The sequence below is a fragment of the Anomaloglossus baeobatrachus genome, chromosome 4 (genome assembly GCF_048569485.1).
Source record: "Anomaloglossus baeobatrachus isolate aAnoBae1 chromosome 4, aAnoBae1.hap1, whole genome shotgun sequence".
Lineage (NCBI taxonomy): Eukaryota > Metazoa > Chordata > Amphibia > Anura > Aromobatidae > Anomaloglossus > Anomaloglossus baeobatrachus.
Window position 1 is genome coordinate 267,053,582 of NC_134356.1, and position 5,216 is coordinate 267,058,797.

Below are 5,216 nucleotides of genomic sequence, written 5' to 3' on the forward strand. Positions count from 1 at the left end.
GTCTAGTCCCACTAGTGCAAAGATATTTGCAGCACGTCTGCTTGCATTGCACACTCAAACTCATTGTTACTAAGCCATTATACTAGCAAACACTGAGTGTACCTAGTGGCATCCTAAGGGTACGCTCACACGAGCGTGAAAATCGGACGAGTGCAATGCGAGAAATTCTCGCATTGCACTCTGACCAATGTTAGTCAATGAGGTTGAGCTGTTGGTCAGCTTTTCTCGCATCCAGATTCTGGATGCGAGAAAAGCGGCAGCATTCTGCGATTGTCTGCGAGAGCCGTATCTCTCGCACCCATTCAAGTGAATGGATGCGAGAGATACATCGGACTGCACTCGGATGTTATCCCAGTGCAGTGCGATCTACGCACAGGCTGACAGTGGAGGAGATGGGAGGATTAACCCCTCCCTCTCCTCCGCAGTGCCCGCACACAGCTTCACAGCTGTGACCCGATCACAAGATCGGGTTACAGTCGCATGACACCCAGCTCACGCTCGCAGCAGAGCCTGAGCCGGGGGACATTAGCATATCGCATCCGATGCTCTCGCATCAGATGCCATACGCTCGTGTGAGTCCAGCCTAAACGTGGCTGTTGGACTTCTGTATCGTCCCACTAGTGCAAAGATATTTGCAGCACGTCTGCCTGCATTGCACACTCAAACTCCTTATAACTAAGCCATTATACTAGCAAACACTGAGTGTACCTAGTGGCATCCTAAACGTGGCTATTGGACTTTTGTCTAGTCCCACTAGTGCAAAGATATTTGCAGCACGTCTGCCTGTATGGCATACTCAAACTCATTGTTACTAAGCCATTATACTAGCAAACACTGAGTGTACCTAGTGGCATCCTAAACGTGGCTATTTGACTTTTGTCTAGTCCCACTAGTGCAAAGATATTTGCAGCACGTCTGCCTGCATTGCACACTCAAACTAATTGTTACTAAGCCATTATACTAGCAAACACTGAGTGTACCTAGTGGCATCCTAAACGTGGCTATTGGACTTTTGTCTAGTCCCACTAGTGCAAAGATATTTGCAGCACGTCTGCCTGCATTGCACACTCAAACTCATTGTTACTAAGCCATTATACTAGCAAACACTGAGTGTACCTAGTGGCATCCTAAACGTGGCTATTGGACTTTTGTCTAGTCCCACTAGTGCAAAGATATTTGCAGCACGTCTGCCTGCATTGCACACTCAAACTCATTGTTACTAAGCCATTATACTAGCAAACACTGAGTGTACCTAGTGGCATCCTAAACGTGGCTATTGGACTTTTGTCTAGTCCCACTAGTGCAAAGATATTTGCAGCACGTCTGCCTGCATTGCACACTCAAACTCATTGTTACTAAGACATTATACTAGCAAACACTGAGTGAACTTAGTGGCATCCTAAACGTGGCTGTTGGACTTCTGTATTGTCCCACTAGTGCAAAGATATTTGCAGCACATCTGCCTGCATTGCACACTCAAACTCATTGTTACTAATACATTATAATACCAAAAATTGCGTAAACTTAGTGGCATACAAGAAGTGGCTGTTAGTGCCCCACTGGTGCAAATCTATGTGCAGCACCTCTGCATGACACCCTCCTGCTCTGTTTTTAATAAGCTATAATGATAGCAAAAAATACTGCCATTTAGTGGCATCATAGAACTGGATGTTGTATTCCATTAGTGCCCCACTGGTGCCAAGCTATTTCTAGCACCTCTGCATGACACCCTCCTGCTCTGTTTTTAATAAGCTATAATGATAGCAAAAAATACTGCCATTTAGTGGCATCATAGAACTGGCTGTTGTATTCCATTAGTGCCCCACTGGTGCCAAGCTATTTCTAGCACCTGTGCAGGACACCCTCCTGCTCTGTTTTTAATAAGCTATAATGATAGCAAAAAATACTGCCATTTAGTGGCATCATAGAACTGGATGTTGTATTCCATTAGTGCCCCACTGGTGCCAAGCTATTTCTAGCACCTCTGCAGGACACCCTCCTGCTCTGTTTTTAATAAGCTATAATGATAGCAAAAAATACTGCCATTTAGTGGCATCATAGAACTGGATGTTGTATTCCATTAGTGCCCCACTGGTGTCAAGCTATTTCTAGCACCTGTGCAGGACACCCTCCTGCTCTGTTTTTAATAAGCTATAATGATAGAAAAAAATACTGCCATTTAGTGGCATCATAGAACTGTCTGTTGTATTCCATTAGTGCCCCACTGGTGCCAAGCTATTTCTAGCACCTGTGCAGGACACCCTCCTGCTCTGTTTTTAATAAGCTATAATGATAGCAAAAAATACTGCCATTTAGTGGCATCATAGAACTGGATGTTGTATTCCATTAGTGCCCCACTGGTGTCAAGCTATTTCTAGCACCTGTGCAGGACACCCTCCTGCTCTGTTTTTAATAAGCTATAATGATAGCAAAAAATACTGCCATTTAGTGGCATCATAGAACTGGATGTTGTATTCCATTAGTGCCCCACTGGTGTCAAGCTATTTCTAGCACCTGTGCAGGACACCCTCCTGCTCTGTTTTTAATAAGCTATAATGATAGCAAAAAATACTGCCATTTAGTGGCATCATAGAACTGGCTGTTGTATTCCATTAGTGCCCCACTGGTGACAAGCTATTTCTAGCACCTGTGCAGGACACCCTCCTGCTCTGTTTTTAATAAGCTATAATGATAGCAAAAAATACTGCCATTTAGTGGCATCATAGAACTGGATGTTGTATTCCATTAGTGCCCCACTGGTGTCAAGCTATTTCTAGCACCTGTGCAGGACACCCTCCTGCTCTGTTTTTAATAAGCTATAATGATAGCAAAAAATACTGCCATTTAGTGGCATCATAGAACTGGATGTTGTATTCCATTAGTGCCCCACTGGTGTCAAGCTATTTCTAGCACCTGTGCAGGACACCCTCCTGCTCTGTTTTTAATAAGCTATAATGATAGCAAAAAATACTGCCATTTAGTGGCATCATAGAACTGGCTGTTGTATTCCATTAGTGCCCCACTGGTGACAAGCTATTTCTAGCACCTGTGCAGGACACCCTCCTGCTCTGTTTTTAATAAGCTATAATGATAGCAAAAAATACTGCCATTTAGTGGCATCATAGAACTGGATGTTGTATTCCATTAGTGCCCCACTGGTGTCAAGCTATTTCTAGCACCTGTGCAGGACACCCTCCTGCTCTGTTTTTAATAAGCTATAATGATAGCAAAAAATACTGCCATTTAGTGGCATCATAGAACTGGATGTTGTATTCCATTAGTGCCCCACTGGTGTCAAGCTATTTCTAGCACCTGTGCAGGACACCCTCCTGCTCTGTTTTTAATAAGCTATAATGATAGCAAAAAATACTGCCATTTAGTGGCATCATAGAACTGGATGTTGTATTCCATTAGTGCCCCACTGGTGTCAAGCTATTTCTAGCACCTGTGCAGGACACCCTCCTGCTCTGTTTTTAATAAGCTATAATGATAGCAAAAAATACTGCCATTTAGTGGCATCATAGAACTGGCTGTTGTATTCCATTAGTGCCCCACTGGTGACAAGCTATTTCTAGCACCTGTGCAGGACACCCTCCTGCTCTGTTTTTAATAAGCTATAATGATAGCAAAAAATACTGCCATTTAGTGGCATCATAGAACTGGATGTTGTATTCCATTAGTGCCCCACTGGTGTCAAGCTATTTCTAGCACCTGTGCAGGACACCCTCCTGCTCTGTTTTTAATAAGCTATAATGATAGCAAAAAATACTGCCATTTAGTGGCATCATAGAACTGGATGTTGTATTCCATTAGTGCCCCACTGGTGTCAAGCTATTTCTAGCACCTGTGCAGGACACCCTCCTGCTCTGTTTTTAATAAGCTATAATGATAGCAAAAAATACTGCCATTTAGTGGCATCATAGAACTGGCTGTTGTATTCCATTAGTGCCCCACTGGTGCCAAGCTATTTCTAGCACCTGTGCAGGACACCCTCCTGCTCTGTTTTTAATAAGCTATAATGATAGAAAAAAATACTGCCATTTAGTGGCATCATAGAACTGGATGTTGTATTCCATTAGTGCCCCACTGGTGTCAAGCTATTTCTAGCACCTGTGCAGGACACCCTCCTGCTCTGTTTTTAATAAGCTATAATGATAGCAAAAAATACTGCCATTTAGTGGCATCATAGAACTGGATGTTGTATTCCATTATTGCCCCACTGGTGCCAAGCTATTTCTAGCACCTGTGCAGGACACCCTCCTGCTCTGTTTTTAATAAGCTATAATGATAGCAAAAAATACTGCCATTTAGTGGCATCATAGAACTGGCTGTTGGACTCCTTTATTGTGCCACTTGTGCCAAGCAATCTCAAGCACCTCTGCATTCTACCCTCATGCACATTTAGCTATGCTAATTTTATAGCAAACTCAGGGAATTCCTTGCTGCATTTGATCATTAGGAGGGATAGAAAGTGAGGCTTCTTTTACTGTCCTGGTACCCACAGAACACGGCCACTGTACCCATCTGTCCACTTTTGCCACGCTATTTAATTTGCACAAAGAGCTGACTCTTTTTCTGCCATCCTAAAATTGTCTGGAATACTAAGTTAGTGTTCCTTTGCTGCCAAGCAAGGTACAACACATGTGCATTCTACACTCCTTTCCATTTCTGGAATGCAATTATTAACTGCAGGTAGTCCAGGCAATCTGTGACGAAGGTGCAGGCGTGGATATAATGTAGCCTGCATCCAATGATGGTTCTCTCGATGTCTGACAGCTCAACAATACCTTCTGTTTCCACTTCCAAAACAAGTGATGACCTGCCAATCACACTCCCTGTTGCGGGTTAAGGAGTGGAAGTTCAGTGTGAAAAACCATGTGTGACTGCTGTCCCCACAGTCACAGAGGATGAAGAGCACGCAGATGCACTTGATGGGGCAGGCGGTGGTTGCACAGGCACGCTAGGCCGCATTGTAGCACAGTGAAATTCACATTGCGACTTATGCTTCATTTTAAGTCGTGTACAGGGTGGGCTCCCCAGTATGCAGCAAAACCAGGCAATAGGAAAAGGACTCTAGGCAGTTGGGTTGATAAATGATTGTTTAACTTTACCAAAACAAACAATAAGAACCATGCATACAATTTAAATAATTGAACAATCTATTCTGTTGCCTACTACCTGCTAATCCCTCTGTGTAGCAGTAATTGTGTGTTTGT